The 26507-nt window shown below is 39.5% G+C and overlaps 1 protein-coding gene across 1 annotated transcript in view; it reads right to left on the reverse strand.

Annotated features, from left to right (window-relative positions):
- unc5b (unc-5 netrin receptor B) overlaps positions 1–16273 on the reverse strand; it is a 53361-nt gene extending 37088 nt beyond the window's left edge. The window contains exon 1 of the mRNA XM_072436520.1: positions 16179–16273. The gene's annotated coding sequence lies outside the window, so the exon portion shown is untranslated. The remainder of the gene's footprint in view (positions 1–16178) is intronic.
- Between the last annotated feature and the right edge of the window lie 10234 nt (positions 16274–26507).

Here is a 26507-nt window from a genome sequence, read left to right on the forward strand (position 1 = left end):
GCATAGTTTTGTAAATGAGACCCCTGGCGAGTTATCCTGTTTGAGAAGAAGCAGTGGTAAAATGAGAGTGAAAAATCTTAAATAAAATAAATTTGTGAGGCCAAAATTGTGAACCACACCACAAAATCTCATCTTGTTCTCGCACACCAAATCTTGTGCCTCGACTTGTGTAAACGTTGTCTTCTCCCGCCCTTAATAGATCAAATTAATTTGTGTGGAACATTGCAGGCAAAGCAACACCGTCTCCATGGAGCCAATCCGGTGGCAAACCCCCCATCGTGCACCGCTCGCTGTAAACATATCAGGATCACGTTGGTTTAAACATCACCAGAACAAAGGCAGAGCAAAGTGTGAAGCGTCACGCAGCTCGCCATCTGACCGCGCGCTGACACTTCGCTGGTCGGGACAGGCGCAGGGAGCAGAAACGGTCAGGTTTTTTGATAGGCTGGAGCTGTCTTAAATCACCAATGACTAACACCGCCATCGCCGCGACGTGTGAGGCAACAGCAGGTTCAAAGCAGCGTGTGTCGCACCAATATGGCACTGTGCAGATTCTCTATTTTCTCGCCCATATTGCTCAGAATTCTTGTTTGGATATTGGGAGCGTCACACCTGTGGAGCTCTGCATGTCTCTGCCGCCTGCTCCTTTGTACTCTCCACGGAGACGCTGTAACTAACAGGCCTCGGCGCTCGCACAGGCACATTCCTCTTTGGGGCTCGCACTTCACTGGTAATCTTTCATCTCTGGCACACACAAATAAAGAGGTCGATGTTTTAAAAAAAAATCAGACTGTCGTGATGTGTTACAGGGTGTGTCTTAGCTCAATAACCGCCAGTGTACTCACTGTAAACTACCTGCAGTTAGATGAGATGAGAGGACTAGGCTACAGATTGACTACAGTAGGGATGGGCGATGTTGACAAAATAATAACCTGATGTTTTTTGGGGGGATTATCTCACGAACAATAATATTTTTGCAATCCATCAGACGTTCTTGAATAGTTATTTATATTTATATTCTCCTGCTGTTCTTAAAATGTGCACTGCAACGGGACAAATAATGGTTCTAATTGGCTCTTCTGTTGTTTTGGCACTTGAGAAACAACAAGCGGAGAATGAGGAAAAAGTCTCGCGCGCAAAATATGATATCAAATAGGTGGATTTGAGCGAAATGTTCAATGTTAGCGTTCGCCAACAATTCAACACTGCACACTGTCAGATGGAGGGGCACGATTAATGGCGACGCTCATGGCAACTTCTGGAATAACGGGAAAAAAGACATATTTCTCACCCACTCCTCCCATTAGTCCGCCTCTGTCATGCTCTGAGTGAGTGACAGCTGGATTTCACCGACGAGCGAACGCTTACAGGCAATACAAACGTGAAATCAAAGTTATTTTTAACCCTGCTCAACACCAGCCATGTTCCCGTAAATATTGATGCATTGGACACGCCTTGATTTGAAATATAATTGCCACTGTGCGTGCATTCAACACATATGTTCTATACGTCTGTCTGTAATCTAGCGCCTTGAGATGCTGCAACATGCTGGAGGCTCATTATAGCAGAGGAAATGTCACACGTCCATTGGCTCTGAGCTGTTAATACCGACACCTGCGGAGGCCCTTTTCCTGTGCACCGTGAATCTCCTCCTCCGTTTCCCCACAAGCACCGCTCAGTAATTGATTATGTAGTGATGGAGAATAAGAAAGGTACGGTAGGGGAACAAGTGAAGAGGACAGCGGGTTTGCAGGAATGCAGGGGAGGTGGCAGGAGTCTGGAGAGCAGATTGGCAGCGGGGATGAGCTCGGGCAGGTGATGGAGATGCAGAGTGACAGCAGTGCTTCGCCTGTCCATCCGGTATTGCCCGGGTGACGGCGGGGGAGCCATGGAGCGCCCCAGGACATGCTCACCCACTCACAAATACACACACACACACACACACACACGGGAACACAGGGCAAACACAAAGGCTCGCAATTCCCACTTCTCCTCTGCACAAACTGTCATCTCACGCTATGAAGGAGACTTGAAGATTTGCCCCGTGTCAACCAGTGGTCTTTCTTAGATAACGTTCACTTCTTTGGTTCAGGTTCAAGTGTGACATTTGCAACTAATACTGCAACAACAACTTGTGCTACTACTGTAAAGTATTGATTTTGTAACAAACTAAATGTATTGCAATAACAGCAACTTATCTGACAGAAATGTTCTGTTTTTTAAATAGAAATGTTAAAAAAAGGTGGATTTTGTTTATTTTTTTACCATATTAAGCTGTCTGATTTTCACACAGCAAAAGCAGGAGTCATTCCTAGCTCTAACACATCCTTTGGCATATCTTTGACATCCAAATTCATTCATTTTAAGTGCGTGTACAGTTTTAGAGGAGCTTTTTCAGACGGTGATGTGAAACTGGAGAGGACCAGCCAAGCACAGCCAATCAGAGCACTGCATTTGGTGCTTATTTCCACCTTGATGAGAAATAAAATACTTTATCACGCACAGACAGTCCTGCTTTTACAATGCTCTGTTTGGGGGAAAACACAAAATGTACAATAAAACATTAAAAAAGTCTGGTACTCCAGCTTTAAGGCCTGAATTTTAGAAAGATTTTATTTTTGCCCGTGTACATTTAGATGTTTTATATAACTGAAACTGTTCCGTTGTATCACACGTTGCAATATCATTCAAAATCATGCAGCCCGACTCTAGTTAGTAATCTAATCCTCGTATAATTCATGTAAAACTCTGCTATTTAGTAAACTCTATGTACTTTTCTGCATTTTTGACTTCTTAAAATATCATTGGAGCCTTCAGTAAACAGCCAAAATGCAGCTTTCAGTCCACTATAAATACTAATCCAGTCGTGTCTGAAAATATAAAGCAGAAAACCTTATCATTCATGCAGCAGACACAAAATACGAGGTGACTAGTGGTTTGTAATGATAACTGTGTGTGTGGATGTAATGAAATATTATGGCTCTTTCTCATGGATCCAAACTATAGTGTAGGCCGAGTGCGTCGAGAACAGACTAAACAGGAGGCTGTAGATTATATTTAACCACTATGTGCAGTGAAAAGAAAAGCCCTCCGTGTGATTTGGAGGTTGTGTTTTTGGGTGCGTGGGTGACTGTGACTGAGGGAGACCTAAGAGGATTTGAGTGGTAACGGTGCTGCTGCTCCTGAATCCTCACAGTACGTGGCTGTGTGAGTCCAGGCTGCAGCTAGGGGGCGCCAGTACAGGATGGTGTGTTATATGATGCTGTGTGCACCTCGTGCCATGTTCCAAGCATATAAACTGAGAAAAAGTGCATCAGAGGACATTAACTAATCAAAATCCTGGCACAAAAGTCAGAAAACTTGCTTTGAGAATAGAAAATGAAAGACTTTTTGCAGTTGTATAACGTTTTGTATAGTTCATTAAGTTGTTTGCATGTCCTGCTCTAAAAAAGTTAGGAATCACTGGTCTACAGTTTGAAAGAATATACTGTGGGCCTACTGTATGGCTAAGTACTAAGTACTGAATTATATTATTTTACTTATAATGTATTATTTAAGTACTTCAAAATAGGGTTTCAAACAAATATCTGCCTTTGGTTTATCACAGTAATCAATTTAGTCAATTAGTTACTTAGTTTTAGCAGTGCGTCGCTCTATACATAATAGTTTTGAGATTATGTGTATTATTCTGATGTCTATGTCATGTTGTATATCTGTTTCGTGTGTATTTGCTCTGTGTGGCAGCCTGAGTGTCCAAGACAAAATTCCTCCAGGACAAATTATAGTAATTTTTTGCTTTAAATCCTCTTTGTCCATTAATTGATACAGCCAACCAAAGATTTTCTCTGATCGACTGCAGCCCTGGTTTTGAACATGCTTCCACTTACTCTACAGAAAGCTCATTATATCGTTGTGGAAATGTCAGATTTTTATTGGTCCCATCATGCAGCTAGGGGGCGCCACTCACGGTCAAGCTCATTAATCATACTCCATCAAAAAAGCCTGACCTCTGTGCTGCGGGTGCCGTGCCCTGCGACCACCTACTGCATGGGAACATACGCAGCAGCATGATCAATCACTATGAAAGAACACTAGGCCCGCTCAGACAATGTTGTTTTCCTCTTATCGGCCCCAAATTACAGGCCAATGTCACAATCATTACTTGGAGGTCACGCGGCAGAACGGGGGTGTGCCTCTGACAGTGTGTATTGAGCGTAAGGCGCCACGGCTCGTCTGCGTCGCCATTGCACAGATGCCACAGTAAAGCTGCATAGATTTACCCAGAGTATGGTTGCCATGGCGGGCACACTCCAGAGGACCTGCCTTTTACAGCCACACACATTTTTTCCTCCACGCGTTTATCTACACAGACACTGAAATGACTTATCATTTTCACAAACACCTTAAATTGTTTTGATGTCCAACAGTTACAGTTTTGGACTTTTAATTTGACAATCATTTTTTAATTTGTGATTTTTTTAAGAGGTAAACTTCAAAATGTCAAATTTGAGTCTTCCAATTACTGTAAGAAAAAAACAATTTATGATGATTCATTATTACTGAGAACAGTGAAATGTTTTTCTTTAATTCCCGTAGTCTAACATGTTTCTGACCATTATGAAATTTAATTTTCTGAAGTTAATTTGACAAAAACACCCAGATAAAAAAGTAGTTTACATTTAGGTCGATTTTTTGGACTATAGATCGAAGTAAAAAGACATTCTACTTCACCGCCTCAGAAAATATCAAGTGTTTTGCTTGTATTCTATATCGGATCTAAACAAGGACTATGTTTTCTGGAAGAGAAAACCATTTATGCAACACTATAACAACCCCAGACCCCCAAGAACATAATCATTTTTGTGTTAATTGATAATAAGGATGATTCTTTTTCCAATATAACCGTACAAACTAGAAATATATATAATTGTGACCATTTAAGAAGAAAACAAGTTCAATTCAACTTTTGTTCTAAAAAAAACCCCTTTTGAACCTAAATGTAGCTGTTTGTGTCGCATTAACTTGACTTGATTATTTAGAAAGTTTGATTTCATAAACCTGCTCACAGATGAGAGGAATTCTAGTTTGATCATTTACAATAGTCAGGGCTGTACAGTGTCATGCCTTGACATGGTTCTGCTACACGAGCCTTAAAGCGACGAGCAGAACGACAACAGCTCAAGTCCGCCAAGATGGACCACGGTCAGGGGCACGTACCATCGCTGAGCTCCTGTAACACGCCCACCAGACTGTAAAATGGGACGAGGGAGCGTACGAAGTTTCTCACAGCTGGGACTCAGTTCTGAAGAAGTCGGACTGCGGGTGGCGCTGTAGTCTACTGCTCCAAGAAGGAAGACAGACAAAAAACGTGAAGCCCTAATGCACTTAATCTAACTAGAGGAATTACGATCTATTAAGACAATTTGAATGAGGATTTTACTGTTGTTTGGCGTCAGTAATCATGACTAATCGTTAAATTGTGATGCTTCTTCTCACAATAGTACAAACATTTGACATTGTTTGTGACATTCCCGCTCCGGTGTTAGATCACTTCCTGCTCCGTGCAGTTGACACGCTTGTCCCTCTGTGTCGCTGCCGTGTGACTGCGTTTGCATTGTAGTCGTGTTGTGAATAGGTGAGCGTACGGTGGGATGAATGTTTGGAGCCGGGGCCATTTAAATGTCAGTAATTACAGCAGAAGATGAGCTGCATTCCTTCCTGAGGGCAGGCTGATTACAGGGCTCCTCTCCTAGGCCCCTGTCATTACCACTATACACTCCCCACCCCCCTTCTCCACCTCCCTCTCTTACCCCGGTCCCACTGTAAATGTTGTATCGCCCGACCCACCCCCGTCTCTCTCTCTCCTCTGATTCACCCCTCCAAAAACTTCGCCTCAAACGGTCACTCCTAGAGCACGTCGCCGCCGCTCATTCTTCTTAAAGTAAATTGCTACTTACAGCGCTGCACTTCAAAACATTTGTGCAAACTCCATTCAGGCAAACACAAAGCAGAAAGATTTACAGAAAGATACAGAAAAAAGTTCAAAAAATGCCACTCACGCTTGCGGAATTTACTCAATAAGGTGATTTAATTAAGTAAAGGTGCATTCTGAAATCCATTTTCAAACAAAATAAATGCCTTCTAATTTTAAATATAGAGTATGTCCTTGACCTTGGTGATTGGCGGTAATTGTGTACAGGCGGAAGAAGTGATTCAGCTATTCATGGGTTTCCGTCCTGATTTGAAGGATTTGACATGGCATTGGACTTTAAAATATCATATCGTTTGGATGGTAAAAGCTCCACAAAATCCTTCAAATCAAGATGGAATCATTTGCCTGAAAACCAAGATGGGACGAGAGAGAAGTCGCACAAGACACAATGAACTTTTGACATAGTGTAAATAAATATAGTTCATCATTTTGGCCTCACCCTTGTTAATTTATCTAATTTTACATATTTGCTGCCATTGTAGAACTTCTCCTCTATCTTCAGAATGAACAGTAAAAAACCAAGATACTGAAGGACTTCTAAAAATGCACAGCAGAAGCATTTGATCAATTACCCTCTAATCACAACTGATAAACTGCAGTTTAACTCGATGTAACATTTCAAAGCCATTTCAAGCTGGCGAAGAGGTTAAAGGATTTCGTAACCAAAGAGGAGTTAATGGGCGCCAGGCTTCTTCCCGCTGTCAGCGCTAAGTAAACAGCATTGAAACTAAACGCATTAGTGTATCGTTAGAGTGGACTACTTCTCCTACTAAGTGTGCGTTTGTGTGCTTTTCCATTCGTGTTTTTCTTTCCTTCGACGAGCCCGAGTGAGTGACAGCGCTTGCCCTCCAGGTGAGTGTGACTGGCGCTCTCTGCCTCGGACACACAGGCAGGAAAAACACTGGTTGAAAGACACCAGGAGGGCGTGGTGCCACTTAAGGTCCTCAGACGTTGACAAAACCAGTATGTCCACCCCCCTCTGTGGTTCCAGTGAGACTAGAGAGAGACAGGCTAATTACACGGTATCTCCACAAACACCTTAAATTGTTGCAATGACCAACAGTTGCCTTCCAGATACTCTTTCATTTGTCCCGAATGCAAACAATGCGAGTATCATTTTGTGTGTTTGTCTGAGATCCAGTTGTGTGGGAAACGGTGGCTTAAAACAAACCACAAAACTTTTATATCTTGTGGAGGATTTAATGTTAGCAATTAAATATATAAAATACTATTAAAGTGAAGTAGCCTAGAAGAAGAATAGATGTATAGTTTGCACTCTATCACTCGTTGGAATTAGCCTAAAATAAGCATTTAAATAAGTTCCTCGATTCCGATTTTATCACTTGATGGAATTGCATTTATTATGTGGTGGAAGAAGTACTCAATTTTATTTGTTGTTTGTTAAAAGTACAGATACTACATGCATGAAAAAAATACTCAAAATTAAAAGTAGCAAATAAAAAGGGTAAGTAAAAAGTAAAAATGTACTTTAAGAGTAAAAGCCTTCAAGAAGATACAAATTTAGCTAATCTTTGGTCAAAATGCAGGAGCAATTTTAACCAATTTCTTATTTTATGTGTATATTTTTGTTTGCTCAGAGCTGGGTATTGAACTCAAAACATGTAGACAGGATGCCACCGTGAACCTGCGAAAATAACCCCTCAAACCATATGAAAAGTACTATGTAATAGTATGTAGTGCAGTATAAAGTACTGATAACTGCTCTCAGATGAAGTGAAATCAAAGTAATAAATATCCACTGTAACAATTAGTTAAGTAAAGAATAAAAAGCTAAATCAAATACTTTTACTTTTGTACTTACTTTTCCCCTCTACACTTGTATATTATGTATTTGTGTCTTTATAGAGATAGATAAGTTTAATACCAAACTGTGGAACATTATAGACAACGCAATATCATCTCCCTGGAGACAAGCATGTGGCAGTGCACCTTTAAACTCTGTTTCTGTACACTTTATATACAACACATTTACCTTATGCACTTTGTGAACAGATAATGCTCTGACGTAATCCTTTATAAACACAATAAACATAACATTTTGTCCAAACTTTTCAAACCCTAACACAGAGTGACGTTCAAAGAAGAGTCACGTATAAATTCACTTTCACAAATCGATCTGACGACCAGATCTTCCGATGACAAACGTGAGTGAAGCGGAGGGTCGTGAAACGCCGTGATTGAGGGAGCGAAAGAGGCGTGCGACGTCACAACAGACTGTAACGTGTTCGCCATTATCCGATATGACACGTCGGTCCTCGGGGACAGGACGACAGGCTGGATCATACTTCCTGTACAAATCAGTCCAGACACTCAGAGCAGGGGATAATGAAGGGATGGGGTCGAGCGGGCGGGGGGGCGGGCGGGATGTTGTTGCGTCAGGCGTTTGAATAAGTGAGGAGGTGGAGAAAAAAAATGAAAAAGTCTAAGTTTGTGGTGCCAAACGTTTCACACAAAGACAAATGCCATCTCCATCAACAGGATTAGGTGTAAATCCAGTTCACCCTGGAGAGACTCAGACACAGGACACAGAAAATATCGTTTAGCAAGCTTTATTACGAAGCTTATTTGGCGCTCAGACCCCGGCGGAAGACATAGCGATCATGGGCACTCCATAATCTAATTGAATTAGATGTCTACCCCAGGGCCTGGAGACTGATCGTGGTAGATATGGAGAGAAGGTAGAGAGGATGATTAGGAAGAGAGGGATGCAGAGGAGGAGCAGGGGAGGTGGTGGGTCGCAGTACGGTCTGAAGCGGCCGAGCCATCTGCCTGGGGGCTTAAATACGACCGCCTGAGCGCTGATTGGGAGCGGGGGAGGAATGACTTGGGTGCGTTGATTGCGGATAGGGAGCAGGTTCAAGGGGCGATGACGCAGACGTCCCCTGTCCTTACACCCTCCCTTTTTGGCCAGGAAAAACTACAAAACCTTGTAGAGCCCATGGTGAAGGAGGGATCTGACTCTCACAGACGGACAGGCGGACGCCGGCTTGAGTGCGTTGATGGAGCTGGGGAGAGGGGTCCTGCCATGGTGGTCGACGCAGATCAAGTTAGGTCTTCCAGGTGAACTTACGCAGGCTTAATTTTCTTGTACTACTACATCAACCTGAACTTGTTTTGAATAACGATGTCGAAACACACTCCTCCGTCATCATGACTTTTGAAAAACATTACTTCAAATCGTTACTTCAAAACTACTACAATCTCATCCATTGCAAGATCATTCATTCATGTTGTTTTAGGTGCTGTATAAAGTTTTTTATTATTGCAATCATTTTTTGTATAGCAGCTTAGCAGATCAATAGAATATTTATTATTAGTTCAGCTCATATTTAAGACTAGAGTGAATACGTACAAGGAATTAGAAAACACGGCTGCCTGTGATCCAGTGAAAATAGTCAAACCGTGCATATTATTTGGAGATATATCAACAGTTTGACAATATTGTGACTGTTGTTTTGAAGATATGCTAAATTTTAATATTGAGTTTATGCTTCAAATGGAACTGACAAAAAAAAAATATGAAAAATAATGAAAAATATGTGTATAAAAGGTGATACTTCTGCACTATTGTGATTACTTTTACGGGCATTTCACATTTGTCTGATAATTATACCTGAACAAATACATTCAAAGACACATTTCTGTTGGACTGACATAATATCGCCTGTCATATATATAAATAGAGATATGATTTGAAGTATTGAAGTAGTGCAAGTACAAGTGGCCCAACTAATGTGTGAGGATGTGGAGATAAATGATGGAAAGTGGAGGGTGCAGACGCTGTACCGCTCCCTCGGTGCAGATCAAGTGCTGCTCTGGACACATTATATATCTGTGCATGTGTCCGGACTGAGGCCATTCGACGTGATGGCCTGCCCTATCACAGAAGCCGACGCGCTGGCGGTAATATGTTGTGACAGCGGCTGATTCTTGTGACTAACTGCTTTGGCAGGAGATGCAAATGAACAGATGAGAGATTGACACCGCGTCGACGAGAAGAGAAACACTGTCAGGAGCCACTACGCCGCGCCACACTGAGACGCAGCGCAAATGTACACGAGCGCGAGCGACGGAACACAGGAGGACGGTTAAAAATAGGGAGGGGGAAAAATCAAATTGGACATGTTCTGACAGGATTTGAGCACGGATTTGGGATTTCTGTTTTGATGCGATTTTTGTTACAAGTGGACTTTTTAAACAGCAGAAAAGAGAGCATTGGCGTTTGGAGGGAAGACTGAAATATGCTCATCTTACAAGAAGCTCACGCATTTCCCATTTATGAAGATTTGTGTATAATAAGGCGGGATATTTTTTGTTCAAATACTAACATTTCAAATCATAGGAGAAGACATGAAGTAAAAGGCTTCATACGTGATTCAGGTTTTTCTATACACTCTACAATAATATTACAACGTGGTGTTTTACTCGTTCTGACATGAAGATCAAGATGAATCAAAACTTGTTGTAATGTAATTAATTCAGTTTTAATATCTGTTCAAAGTTATTTAGTTTAGATTTTTCGATCTGAGAATTGATTTGAATAATTGTGCATTTTAATGAACAGTCGCAAAAAATAATGATTTGAGTAGTAGTCCAAGAAATAACTCATGTAAGAGTAAAAACGTATTTGATTTATAAATGTAAGCTAATGTAATCTGAAGGACAAAACATTAAAAAATGAACTTTTAAAGAACAGTTTACAAAAATAAAGGAAAAAATAAATGTTCAAATCATCAATTATTGTCAATATAAAGCTTTTGTCTCTTGTAGACTTACTCACAGTGGGAAGAGTACTGTTACACTCAAGTAGAAGTACTAAAAAGTACAAAAGTCTATGCAAGTCAATGCAATATTCTGACTGCAACCATTCAAACTGCCATTTTCCTTTTGTTTTGCGCTAACCCTCGCCGTCCCAGTGTCAGATCGGAGCTGACGTGTCCGGGCCCACACCTGGCACAAACACCGTGCTGGCGTCACTCCGCTCCCTCATTGCGTCCCTCTTGCATCAGAGAAATCCCAGAGAGCAGAACACAACAAGCCACATCAGCGCTGGAGGCTCTGCACATGAGTGTTTGCATGTGCAGGGGAGAAATATAAATATACGAGTTACACACGGGATGGAGTAAACAGTATTTGGAAACCGGAATGTAAATAGCTGGAGAGAAGATGTCAAGTTTTGTCTAACCTTTTAATACATTGATCATACATTGAAGTCGAATTGAATCAACAACATGAATTAACCACTAGCTTAGCACTTTTACAACCTGGCCCCAGCGTAGTTACTTCTCATAGTTACTGCTTCCCATATTCTTTTATAGCTGCAAGAAATAAAAAAAATCAATGTCACTTTTTTTTTTCTTTTGTCTTTTTCTGACGAGCGTTGCTACTGTGATTTGATTTGAGATGAATGTTTTAGTTGTAAGATCCTTTTTAAACATACAGAAGAACCAAAGACTGAAATCAACTATTACAAGAATCCCGTGCATTTCAGAACATTTATGGGGTCTAAAACTACACGGTTAGCCAGTTTTAAACGCATAGTAAACATTAAAAAACACAAATAAGCAAAGGAAATGTGAAGACAGTGTTTGAGATGTGCTGATTGTGGCCATTTAAATTGCGATTGTGATTTGATTGTGATGTATCTGGCTGTCATATTGCACATTATCTGTAGTTAATACTCAGTTTGAGCTACATTTAAGCTTTATTATATGTGATATTTATTTGCGATGATTTATCATATCTTTTTGCTCAACAACAGTAAAGTTTAATGAGAAAAGACGACCTTTTCACGCTCTGACACAACTCTTGTAAGCATGTTTGGTTAACAGAAGAATTTAAATGGCATTTCTGAAAGAGTCTTTGTACTTTAAATATCTGAACAAATTAGACGGTGAATCGACTGGAAATTCAACATTACAACGATGACGGCAACTCTTTTGAATCAGGAAGGATCTACCGTAGAGAAGGAATGTTAAAACGTTAGTTCAAATACGACTGACGCTATAAATACTACTTAGTCAACAGTTGCCACACTGCAACTGCCTTGCAACTTATTCAACAGTAAATGGTCATTGCTTGGATCATCTCATAAAAATAACCAGCCTGGCAGAATCTACGAACTGGAAATAAATTGATCAAACTCAAAATAGAGTGCGGTTTGAGTGGGACACGATAGAGCAGAAAAGATTAGGTCACTAATGGGCAGAAAATCCATGTCGGGGCCGAAGGATGGCGAGGGCCGATGGAGCGATAGGAGAGCACGACAAATAGAGTAGTCAAAGAAGACAGAGGTGAGATCTTGCCCTCCTGTATCTGTGTCTTGTGAGCAAAGTCGTCCCAGGCACAAGCTAATGGACATTTTTATCCTTTTGATCTCTTCACTTTACCTTTCCTCTACTCCTAAAATAAAACCACTGCAAACTAGGCCAAACAGGCAACACAAAAGGGCAGAGTGTGCAATTTTCCATAAATAATTGTTCTTACAAACTCCTAAAACTGCCTGCTTTGAGTTTGTTTGAGTAAAAAGAAAAAAAGAAGCGTTTGGTTGGTTAAATGGGGGGACGTCAGAGGCAAATGTGCGGCGAGACGATTGGATGAAATAGCAGCGTGTGCAGGTGAAGGAGCAACACATAGAAGATATAATTGCAGCTCAAGCACAGCACAGACAGGCACTTTAGCGCCGGACAATGTTTCTAAATCAGGAGATGTGCCCGGTGAATGATTATAGAGCAGAGTGAGATGGCATGATATAACCCACGCCGCGTCACAGATATATCAGAAGGTGGAAAGACGCTACCTCAGCAATTAAGTATTTCTCTTTAGACGTACAGTATAATTGCATTTGCTCAATTTTATGAAAGTGGATCAATTATTTAGCCGTGAGCAGCAGAGTTGTCAAAAAATTGCCATTGCCAATATTAAAACTACAATCAAAAGCTACTAGCTTTTCTAAACCGTTCCAAAAAACGAAAAAAATGTCAAAATGTTGTCGTCTCCTGTAGGAATTGTTTGAAAATCTATTATTATTTGGTGCTGAAAAATAATATGACATTTTCAGGATTTTTTTTTAAGTATTTATTTTGATTTCAATGTACAAAGCCATACATTTATATGAAGCTGTAGTGGAAGGAATCGATTCATCTGAGATCTTGTAGTTTCAATAATAAAAGATAAATGCATTTTTTTCTTTTCTTTCAATCTTGAAACAAAATCTATTGCAGTGAGTAGTAGTAACGGGCGTCACCACTGAAGTATTGATCTTTTTGCACAAGTATCAATACGTTTCAATACCTCTGTCAGTATCGATGTATTGATATTTGGTATTGATCCGCCCATCATTAGTGGGTAGAATAACAGGAAACATAGTGAGTTCTTGATGTTTGAAGAAGTAAAAGTTCTTCTTTTGGCTGTAGTGTGAATTTACTTTATATATTATCTCCGCGCTCCTCTTTCACATGCACTGGTGACAGCTCTGAACCCTGTAGCGTCTGCTCTGCGACTTCGATGTAAATCCTTTAAGGTTCCAGGTCAAAATATTGGTTGCTTCCCCTGAGTGATGAGTCAGCAGCCACACATCAATCATTCATGAGGCTGGCATTCCACGCTTGTGTCAAAATTTTGTCCTGATCTCTCACTGCAGAGAGTCAAAAACGCGCCCTTGACCTAAGATTTGTTAAAAAAATAAAAAAATAAAGCAGAAACAACATGTCACAACCTCCAGTATAAATAGACTGACAGAGAACGAGCAATGTTCAAAATAATATAACTCAAGTGAGTGCAAAAATAAAGTATACTTTCCTCAAGGCTTTTTCAATTCTGGTGTTACCACTTTTCATTTCAGGCAGTTTTTATTTCATTTTTTCCAGATTTGTTTTACATCAGATGACCTTCCTCACACAGCATTTTCCATTTCTCAGGCTGCAGGGGACTGACAGTATGACAGGAACACACACAAAAACATCAAATATGTACTACAACCAACATTCACTACCATCCATCCCCACTGCTTCTGCTACTACTACTGCTTTTGTATTTATGTTTCAGTACAGTAAGATTTGAGCTGTAGAGGGTCGAAAAGGTCACTTCTAAGACTGTGGTTTCAGCATGCTTTTAATTGATTGCACTTCATGACACAAAGAACATGACAAAAACAAAGAGAGTAATGTGTGGAAAGTCAGTCTGGTATGTCCGCTTTTGCATCGGTGCCATTTGTTCAAATGTTTTGCAAATTTGTCCATTTTCAAATTCACTGCAAAAGTAAAGTCCAATATCATTTCAGTCCAGTTCATCTCCTCTTGCAGCAGCCAAAAGTGCTTTCCACAGGTATCCACCTATCACAACCATTGCTGGAGTTTTACAACTGAGATACATTGCTTTAAAGTAAAATGGAAAGTTGGTGTTGAGCAGCTCATGCTTTTCAAAAATATTTGAATTCAGAAGTGAATTTTACTGGGATTATCCGGCTTTTGGGTTAGTTTTTCAGTGGCATAAAATATGTCTTATTGTTGATTGTATTTTTCTAAATGTGTTAATGTGTCCTCCTCCTTCTCCAACAATTACAATTACGACTACTTGCCTTAGTTGCCTTGCAACTTTAAAGAGGTTCTGCCACCTGCTTGTCTCTATAGAGAGATGTTATTGCTTTTTGGCATTAAACATAATGCCACCAGGTATTCCAGAATGTTACATAGTACACCTCGTTGTACAAGGCGGCCATAAGTTTCCATACAAGGAAAAATAAACATTTCAAGTTGGGCAACCATGTTTATTTATATAATGTTCCCTACATGATTAGCATTGTTTCACATTAATGTGTGTTTTCCACTGTTAATGAACTTTAATTAGCACAGTTGGAGTTATGCTTGTAAAAGCGTTAATGACCTGTTCCTTGACATGATTTATGTCTCGTATCTTTACCTGATACACCATGGCCTTCAACTGCCTCAAAAGGTAGAAATCAAGAAGGGAGAGATCTGGTGATCTGGGAGGTCACTCCACAGGACCACGCCGACCAATCCAATGGAAACTTATGGCCTACCCAGTGTGTACATCACAATATTCCAAATCACACTATGTATATATTTTTCTTATAGTTTGACATAGCACTATTAACCTTATTTAGGTTGCCACAGGCAAAATCATTATCTGTGGGAATTGTTCTGATTGTGTGGTTTTGCGTTGTGCTGCCAATCTCGACAACAAAAAATGTTGTTTTCCATGTTCTCTTCCAAGAGAGACGGTGCAGACTTGTTGGTGCACATAAAACAACAAAAGCAGTAATCAGAGGTAAAAGTGGGCGGGGCAGAAGCAGTTTAGTGTCGTAATACAGGTCAATGTTTCGTCCATTACATACTTCCTATGCTCAGCCCTTCCCCAGATGGCTCAGTGACAAAAACATGACGCCGCTGGAAAACCCAAATATTCTATTGTTGCCCTGCTAGTCTGAATGCCGACCTCTGCCCCAACAGTAGTCATTTTCCAAATCAGATAGTATTATGTTAACAAAGCATTAACGGCTCCCAACAGCCTCCATGCAAAAACACCCAGAGCAACTGCAGTTCACCTAAAGGTTACGGCTGTCATTACTTCCCCTGTAAAGGTTCCATGTAACCTTTAAGCCTCATACTTTGCCTTTTTATAAGTTTAATTAGGGCATATTATAAATAAAGAAGTCTTTGCTGTTTTATTCCAGTGGTCAGGAACAGTTATATATTACAATTATAACATATCAGTAAATGAATCATCAATAACTGTATTTACTTACTAAATTTAAACTAAACTTTAAAGATAAGATATGAGAACCTTGTGTCACACAAAGGGGAAATTCCAGTGTTGTATTGCACAGAAGGTGAATCGAAACATGAAACAGAAAAAAATCAAGATAAATAACTATTAAAATAGACTTAAATCCAACACAGACAGTGCAAACATATAAGGCTACAAAGCTATTATGCACTATAAGTTTTGGAGCCTTATATTTGTAAAAACGTGAGATATTCATAAAGAAACAGGACATACCAACAGCCTGTCACCAAGCAAATTCTCAACGTTAATGTGTTTATAAAATAATCAAGGAGCTTCACATGGATGTTAGTGAATCTTAGCGCAGCGGCCATTCCCAGAGTCCCGTCCCACTGACCTCATCTCAGCGTTATTTGTTTACATCCGTCTGCCTTCTGTTTACATTGTGCAACAGTGTGTGTGGCCTGGATCCTCCGTCTCTCGTCTCATCTCCCCTTCCCCGCCGCTGTCTCCCTGTCCCGGCTGAAACCATGGCTGCGCCTCTTGCTTTAAGAGGTTTGTGTATCCCATTAGAATGATGAAGAGGGCTTTCATCAGCGCGCTCCCCCCTGGCCAAGAGCTGACAGGAACTCTACCTCCACGAAGCGCTCAAAACGCCGCTCCACACGAGACAGCGCCCAGCCAGCCCACGGCTACAGGGGGCCACGCGCTGCTGACATCGCGCCGCTAACTTTCCACTATTTTTTGCGTTTGCGAGGAAAACAAAAACTACGACTGCTGCAATGTTTTCTTCTCTTTCGGAGTCTGACATCCCAGGGCAGGGTCTGTTGAATTGTATTTACCTCGTGCAAAACAAAACAAGAAAGGAGAATAGGTTGAATAATGTGACGTAGAGCTGCTGTTGTTTTGTCGTTTAGTCGATTAAATGGTCGATGGCGTCTTAGTCAACCAATTTCTTTTGGGGCATTGAAACGCAAAAGCAGAAAGGAGAAAGCTTGGGGTGAGTTAGCTGGAGTTTTGGGAGTGACTTAATCTGATATTATGTTTACTGGTACTTCTTAGTGCATGTACACCTCTATATACACACACGACCCCTTTTAGTCGGCTTGATTGATGTTCAGGGCCTGGGAAGAAATCTATGGTAGATTTAGCCTTCTAACTGTCAGAAGGAAATCTAAAGTTAATCTCTATCAATTATCGATCTAATATTTAAGTGCTGAGCCTAAAAAACTGGCACACGTTTCAATAACTTGTTTTATGTTTGTTTTCTTGCAATGGCAATGCAATAGTGGCATTATTCAAACACAAAGATGTGATTGCTGAAAAGATTGTGGACCCAATCCCTTGCAAATATCAATAAAGTTCAATTGTGGATTTTGAACTCTAATTATTTCTTACAAATACTTTAAATGAACCATATGACCTCTTTCCCTCATCTAATATTATGATGTTAAATTCTACTTTTATCTGTTATTTTTTTTAGTTTAAATAGGTTATTTTTTACCTTAACATGTTTTAGTGGTAAAAAAAAAAAAAACTGTTTTGCATTAAAAATAATCAAACAAAAGATGATACTGCTGAAATTTACTTAATTCTAGATTGTTGTGGATGCATCTTCGTTAAATAAGATAAAAAAATAAGTTTACCATTCATCAAACCCTTACAAACAGTTTTCCGCCACAACTGCACGTTCAAACATTGTGGAGAAACGTCAATCTATTTTTACTACGGAAGACTAATGACAGCAGACTCCAGAAGGGCCAAGTCATTTTCTAGACGAGAAAAGGCAAGGACGGAGCAGCAACAATACGAGAACGGAGAGAAGATTGAAGGGGCTGAAAGAGGAGAAAGACAGAGATTGATTGAGAAACAGGGCAGAAGACAGTGACGGCGGCGTAACACCATTCATAAAGTCTGCATTGATTTTTATATAATGAGAAGAAAAAACGGTTGCTTATACATTTGATAGATGACAGGGAGTTAGCAGTAATACTCGCACATGCAGCAAAGGACAGATTGGACATGAGGTGACTTGGAGATGTGCAAAGGACAGGTGAACACAGCTGCAGCAGTTGAAAATATGACTTTAAATCGCTTCTTGGCGTTTGAATGGCTGTATTTTAAATGTTTTTTTTCTTTTCTCTATTCTCTGTCTGTTTCTTGTGCTGTTTTGTCTCATGTTCTAATTCGTGTACAGCACTTTGATCGACTGTGCTTTGAAAATAGTGTTGGATTGGAGTGGAGTTGGATCGGGCCTGCACCATTTCAGAAAGAAAAAAAATCAACATACAATTGTGTTTTTCAGAGGCTTTGGCAAAATGTGTCTTCAAAATGGGACCCAACGTGTCCAGGAGCTTCACCACTGAGGAGAAAATAGATGTCTCCGATCCATTTTGGATTTGGAATTGACTATGATTCATTGTGCAGCCCTGTAGTTGAATATTTTAGTGACAGAGTTAAAAGGATAATACCATCTGGTTTCAAATGGATAACAAATATTGTGATTACATTTTCCATTTGTCTTTTAAAATCCTGATTTAGTTCACAGTGCACATTGTAAACAGGTCCAGGAGCATAAACATTGAGGAGAAAAGAGTTAGTCTTAAATACAGTGTTAGCTTTTTCCCCCCACAAAAAGACAGGACATTAGGAATATAAAATAACTGTAATAATAAACTGTAAACGATAATGTACTGTTCATTTCAATGGACACCCTGCTTTACAAAGAAAGTACAACAATGTTTTCAGGAACATAAAACTAGCGGTAAAAGGATAACACCATCTGGGATATAAGTCTGAAATAGAGTTTGCTTTATTTCCTGACAAATATTGTGATTAGATTAGTCTTTTAATAAAACAATAATTCACAGTTCAGGAGTATTAACATCAGAGAGCAATAAGACTGAAACGTTAATTGCAAATACGTTTCAGAACATGTTGTCAAGGTCTTCGTGACAGGTTTAGCAGGTTTTATATATAATTAAGACCTCATGAAGACATAGTGGCGTTAAGTTCTAAAAATAACTAAATAACTGAATACTTTATGATTCGCAAAGTGCTATTCTGATTTGCTTGCGATTAATATTGCAACCAATTATTAGCATAGCCTTTTTTAAACAAATATAATCCTCCTTTTCCATATAAATCAGAACAACATCCATCCCTCCACTTTAATGTAACGTAAAGACACGCCCAGTGGAAATCTCCTCACGGATCAGCCACTTAATCTACTTTTATGACAGATATTAGCCTGTGAAAACCCCAGAGTGGTGGCCGCTGTGGACTGAGACAGTTCGAGGCAGAAATCCACACAAAAACAGCATTAGGAGGAGCTCACGTGGAGCATATGGACCATCTGATTAGATTGTGTTGCCTCGGGGGGATTTGTCTGGAAATCTATGGACGACGCATAGATAAAGTACAAAACACAACTTCACAGTGCTGGGATTATAATGTGTGTAGATTAATTTTGTGTAATCCCCTGGAGAACTTTACAGAACATTCCCCACTTCAAAAGGATCAAACGCAGGTAAATAAATGCAGCCTGTGTGAGTTTTACTGCAACAACGGAATGCACTTCCTCAAAACGTAGACACTGGGGCAGCAGGATTGATCACTGCTGAATTGAATATTGCAGTTCGAGTGCTATTTGAATGTCTAAGCGCATATGTCAGACTTGAACAGTTTGCTGAATGTCTTTTCTGTTCGTATCCTTCATTTCATGCAATACTGTCCTGTACAATTACGGGTCAAATATATCTGTGACATTTTTGTTTCGTCATTTAATCGGTCAATATATTGCCTTGGTCGACCAAAATTTGCTTCCTAATTATTTTGGGGCATTTTGAAAGCATTTTTATACAGAAAAGAGTGATTTATCTTAAGATGTGGGAGTTTAATCTACCTGTTTACTCACTAAAATCAGAAACAAATTGATACCAAAACTAATATAAAAACAAGTTATTCATTTGAACAGGTATCGACTGAAAAAATCACATAAACGAGTCAAAATGCAACATTTTAGAACGATCTTTAGCTGTATCAAAACTAGTATAAGAGAGATAACAAGTGTTAACGAGAGTAGTGTTTGTTGTGTTGAAAATGACAGCTTATTGTTTAAAAAAAGAAAAGAGTGCTTTTACTTTCATTGTGGTATAAAAAAATCTGGTATTAAGTATCGAGCCTATACCTTCACCTTCAGCCCTAGAATTTGAAAAGTAACAATGTTTTTTTGTTTCTTTGTTTTTTTTATACAAAACCTGCCGTTATTTAGGTAGTATATATTTTACTGTGCAAAAAAAATATCTTGAGGTCAAAATAAAACCCGGCTTTCTAGGATGTTTTTATACTTTTTAGAGTTCTGAATCTTGATTTTGGAAAATAAATTCAAAATCTAATCACAATTGATATTGGTCTTAAATTGTCCAGCCCTAATACTTTCATATTTATCATATACTACTGGTCTAAGCAAACTCAGGTTTCATTTATCAGAGACATAGTCTAACATTCAGCAGATGCATTAAGGGCAAATTCAACTAGCATTATTTAAATTAATTACATTATCGTAATCAAATGTTTAGTGTCCAGTTGGCTGTAAACATACAGTCGTATCCTTTTTTCCTTAATTAAAACAAATTACTTCTGACGGATTACTCAGATTAGTGGCTCATGAGTCAATCAAATTAATTCTTCTGAAAGAAAATGCTATGAAAGTTCTAAACACAAACTGGCATTGGTATAAATGGTGGGCAATAGATTAAATTGATTATTCCATATTGCCTGCATTTCTTGTTGTAAAATAATCCATTGTTTTTTTTATTTTAAGACTTGTATTAATGAAAATATACTTATAATATGTCACTTTCATAATAGTGCTTTGGACATATTCAAATGAGTTAATAATGTGTAAAGGGAATTGTGTTTTAATAAATACATGTGTTACTGTGTATGTTAGAGCATCTTTTCTTATACTTTTTTGTAAGGCGACCTTAAGTGCCCAGAAAGAAACCAAAGAAAAACTATATTGTTTATATTTGTTTACAAAAAATAAACCGGATTTAAACTACCGTCTGGCAAAACATTTAAAAAGTGATTTAAAAAGAGAGTTTCAAATCTGGCCCCATTCGAAAAAAGATTGCAGTCCACAATCCTAAAGTAATTCTGGATAATAGTCCTTTTAAAAGCTGTCTTTATAAAATACAATACGTCTCTAAAGAGCTGCTTGAGCCGTCTAAAGCAGACATACTTACTGCACAACTTTTTCTTTTGTGCTGCTGATTTATTTTTCGAGGGTCCGCCCCGCCACTGTACAGATGGCTTTTTGGCGTGACCATACTGCGCACAGACTGTCCACACAGGAGCCAGAAATGAAGGCGCTTGACCCTCATATGACTGCGGTCGCTTAGGTCATTTAGAGAGCACAATGACGGCCCCGCTAACATAAAGGTGTTTATATCTTTCCGACAATTTACAATTTATTCGGCATGACTGACTTCACAACTTTCATTTTCTGTGACAACAAAGGCCGGGGCTTTTTGTGCGCCGTGTGCTCTGCAGCGTAAAGGATGTCCAGACCATATATGGACCAGAGGACTCAGAGGAGCTTGGGTGGTCACAATTACACCAATCATTCTCTGCGGCTAAACTAGACATGGGGCCAAGATGAAATGTTGTGTCACCAATTATCATGACCAAAATAATTGCGATCAACAATATTATCGTGATAGTTATTACAAATTGCTGATAGTTTTTATTTATCATTTGAATATAACGATTCAAATAACTAATTGTTTTGTGGATATGTCGCAAAATCTGCTGGTAAAATGTAGGGATGCAACTGTCGAAGTTTAGTCCATATAGACTGCGAGAGGCGATGATCGTTCTAAAGTTATTTATTTGCTGAAAACAGGGAAAAACAGGCAAAACAGCAGCGTGTTGTTCGTCTGCAGCTGAGATTCGACTCGTCACAAGAATTAGCTGTGTTTTATATCGCTGTTGCTTGGGTCTGATAAAAATGGCCTGACCTTCGCTATGACGTCCGCTTTAAGATTGTTTAGACTAGTCCACAGATAAACAGAGAATACACAGAATAGTTAAAATACACAGAATAGTTCATTGTGACCCATATGCCGCAAGATCGTCTTGACTCATAATAAATAGGACATAGACATGACAATAATTTGATAGGAAATATTGTGATATTGTATCGTCACAATAATATCGTGGTCACAATATGTAAAATTATAAGCTTCTTTGATTAAATGCATTGTTGTGTTGCAGCAATAGAGGAGATTACATAGACCATGATCGTTTGCTCCATTTCAATGCAAACAACATGAAGAAATAACTGTTATTGAGCACTTTATCTTAATTTTATGGAAAAAGATTCACACCTAGATCTTGTCATCTTGTCATTTAAACAGAAAAGTTATCATTTCAACAATTCTCGTAGTCTTTCCACAATATATTGTTCCGTGACATGAATGTTATGATAATATAGGACGGTGAGATTTGCATAACGTAAAATGCTGATTATCTTTGTTGGCAATTATCATGATTACATAAAATATACCACAAAAGATTATTGTCCTCATTTTTATTGTGAACATTATTGTTGTTTATTATCCCATCCCCAAAGGCCAAACACGGCTAGTTACTTTAATAATACGAACTGCATATATAAAAATATGTGGCTACTTAACATACCAGCCTCTGATGTAAAGCAAACAAAGAGTGATTGATGTGAATGAAATGAATGTGTGTGCCAGAAAAAAAACATGTATTTAATATTCGTATTCAATATTTTCCAGGCGGCGTGGCTTTATCAGCTGTACAGCAAACTGAGGGCCAGAAATGACATGCATGAATTGTACTTAGATTTGTTATCATTCCCTGCACTGCTTGGCCCCATAATACATCAACAAGCTACACTGGCAAATGAATATGCCAGAGGTCAAAGGTGGCGGCATTCGGTTAGCTCCGCGTGCCAGACAACAGCTCGCTCCATTTAATCAAACAGTGATGGGTTTGTATCACAAGACCTCAAGCTACACATGACAACGGTGCATCGGGGGCAGACAGGACGACCACTGAGCAGAGGCGAGGTGAATAACAACGTGCTATTTCTACAGCTTTGGGGGGCAGGTTTTGCCCTCGGAGCAGACGTACAAGCAAGTAAACGTGTGGCTGTAACGGTCGATACGATAGTGATCATCGATAATAAAAGCGGTCATAATGTTGTGCTTGATGTGTATGAAGTACTCCCAGGCAGAGACGGTGAACATTCGCAGTCTCACAGATGGCCGGGCTATTATTAAAAAGAGGCCATGCCCGGTTTGCATCCGTATGCAGAAAACAACACATCACCGTCTCACAGTTTAATTACCCAACAGTAGTGGGCAGAGAGTGTTGTCTCTAAGTGAAATATTAGATCTTGCACAGCCAAACAACTTTAAAAGTACAAGCACATTAATATACATTACACAGTCTCCAATCATCTTAATAGCTCTGGAGTCTCTGTGGGCAATCACCTAAGCAAATAAAAACAAGAGATTGAGAAGGACAGCAGTCGAGAGCTCTTTTGTGCTCGGATTTGTGATTTGACATCTTTTCAGCTGAAGCTCCGTTGGTTAGAGTGCTCGTCGTGCTTGTCTCGCTCTCGACATAAACGTTGTTGGTAGAGCGATTAGATCCACAAACCCACAGGTTGGCGGAGCGATTCCAGCTTCCTCAGTGCATGAATACTGTCACTGCGTCCTTGGGCAAGACGCGGAACCCCTCGCCTCAGTGTCTGCGCACACGGGTGAAAGAATAATGTGTGTGAATGAGTGAGTGGTTCCTTGGTAAAGCGCCTATACATGTGAGCATTTACTTCTCTTCACAATATCTAATACAGTATATATCACAGTGGCGTGCAGTGACTTTTATGGATGGGCAAGCAGACCTGGGGTGTTCATCAATATTAAGTGGATAATAGGAAAAAAATAAATGTGAGGGTAAGACTTTGAACCCAGGTCTCCCGCATGAAGGGCAAATGTCTGTCCTACTGAGCTAAACTCACATACATTAGCATAGGGCTGAATGGATTAAATAAACTCACTTCACCGACCAATTCATTACACAAATTAGCGCTCTATGTTGTTAAATGACTGCTTGTATTTCTAACTAACATCTAATCATTGGAAACATGAACAGAGCCTTAGCTACAAACAAAGACTTGTCTCTAAAAGATAGGGGTTTGAGGCTGTGTGTTCCTCAGAGCGCATGTGCATGTGCAGAGCGCTAAAAGAAGCTGTTTGGACTGTTGTCCCTCAATTTGTCTAATGTCTGTGTTGTTGTCTGTCTTTTGTTGTTTTTGTTCTTGTTGTCCTCACTTACTGTTTTGTATTTGTAAAGAAAAAAAAAGCTGCTTTCCACTCTGGTTCTAAAAGCTCTTGTTGGAGAGCGGAGCATGAAAGGGGCTCTTAACTCTGTGGAAAAAGCAGAACCAGAATCCTGCGCAGTACTGCCCAGCGGCCTGTAGCGGCCACTAAAAGACACCGAGATTTCAGCCAAGCTTCAGCAGCAGAAGTGAGGGGGAAAACTGGCTTATTTGGACATAATTTAGAACAATTCATATGTAGCTGTGACACAGGGTAATTTTAGATTTTATTGGCCAATCACTGATTGTTTTGATTGCCCTGACCGTACGCCACTGATACAAAAACATAATGAAACACTTCAGAATTACCTCTTTTTAGTTCTTATGATTATGTTGTGGCTAGGAGTGGACAAAAGTAAATATCTCAGGATTTCTTTGTATCTAACGATACTAACGATACAAAATATTGTCTGACTATCTAACGATAGTCAGACAATATTTTGTCAATGTCTTTAATGTTAGTTGAGGTTTAATTATCAGACAAATTTGAAATATCAGTAAAACTATTCTTAAAGTTTAGGAGTGGCTGTAGGGATTAAGATATCAATTGTACTCTCAGATCACCCGTTATATTAGTAAAGTTGTAAAAGTTATCTGAGCAGAAGAGCCCATTTTTGGACAGCCCCAGATTGATCACGTTGTCTTATATTGAGCCTCATGGTGTTCGGAGGTGCTCCATATAACAAGCTGTGGAGATCAATAACATCCATTTGCTGAGGGGTGGAGAGCTGAGCGACAGACTCTGGAGCCTCAGGAGGACGGCCCAATAATGAAATGTACACTCCAGGTCCCCAACTGCAGCCACAACCCTCCCGTAGCAATTTCTATATACTTTTCAAATAGATAAGCAATAATAACACGCTTCTACTGTTTTTATTTACTCCTTGTTCAACTTTTTTTAAACGCCAAGGATAGTATTGTAAAATCACAGAAAAAGTAATTGCGTAATGATGAGATTTGCTGGAAAGGTCTGTTATTTTTGCAGGAGAGATGCTTTTTACCAGATTCAAGTGCTAATTCCCACCTGTCGTCCCTGGGCAGGCTGATGTTAGAGTTCACAGAAACATGGAAACTGGTGCTATAATGACCAGCCCATCCTAAAACCACAACCAGTCCTCCCGTTCACGTATTAAATTGTTCACTCTTTTCCATCGCTCTGAGCCTCTTCAAAGCTCAAACACTCCACATTACGGGAGCATGTTCGGTTTGAAAGTAGCCATTTTCTTTTTTTTACCAGGCGCCAAAAAATTGTGATCATTTGTGCACCTGATTTTAAATGATTTAAAATGTTAATATTATGATAACAGTACCGGCAGTCTGAATCATGTATTCTGTCAAGTCCTGTCAAGTTTATTTATGTGGCACATTTTATATAAAACACACAAGGCATGCGACAAAAACAAGCTAATAAAATGTTCTGCTCAGCTTGTGTTAAAAGCCAGTGCAAACAATGGGTTCCCAACAAAGACTTAAGAATATAAAAGCATTTGTGATTTGTGATTAATTGGGAGATGGAGTCCAAAATACATAAAACAAACACATTTTTCTGGTGATTTGTGATTACATTTACAGAATATATTCCTAGTTTTATCTGCAAGTAACAGCACAGTAAGGTAAACCCACATGAAACTATTTCCACAATATCACTACAATAAACAAGACAGCAACTCCTCATTCCTTTCTTATACTTGGTTTTACTTAACTCAGTCCATTAAGAATCCTTGTAATCCTTGGCAAATATGGGCCAAAAATACCCCAAGCACTCATATCTCTCCGACTCATTGACTGAGCGCCCGAGGCGAGCATCACAACAGCACTCCCCGTCCCGCTCCCCGATGCAATTCTATAATTCATCTTAATTGAGAAAAACAAGCAGCTGGATAAGAGCAGTGGAAGAATGAGACGTACAGGCCACGTCCTTGTGCAGCTCAGGGACGGAAAGTTTGTCTGGAGGTTATCAAAGTGCACTAGGGGAGCAACAAAATGACATTTACAATATACTTGTAATAGAATGGGTTCAGATGTGGTAGAGAAATGAAGGTAAATACAAAAATATGGCTTATACATAAATAAATAAAGCAGTATCACCTCGTAACATTTTGGCCTTTACCTGATCGACACCAAAACTAGTTTGTGTCTATTGGGCCAAAGCTGAAATAAAGCCAAATTGTGAATACACTATCATTTGAATTGACCTTTGACCTGGAGTACCACTAGAAGAAGCCCATGTCCCGAAATTTGAGAACAATACATTTTGTTTGAAGTTAGGGATGGTCGGATATGGATCGTTTAAAACTGACACCGATGGCTGATATTTGACCTCTTGCAGTG

This window comes from Eucyclogobius newberryi, unplaced genomic scaffold, assembly GCF_026437365.1.
Source record: "Eucyclogobius newberryi isolate DKJ021-1_F unplaced genomic scaffold, fEucNew1.0.hap1 SCAF_8, whole genome shotgun sequence".
Classification (NCBI taxonomy): Eukaryota; Metazoa; Chordata; class Actinopteri; order Gobiiformes; family Gobiidae; genus Eucyclogobius; species Eucyclogobius newberryi.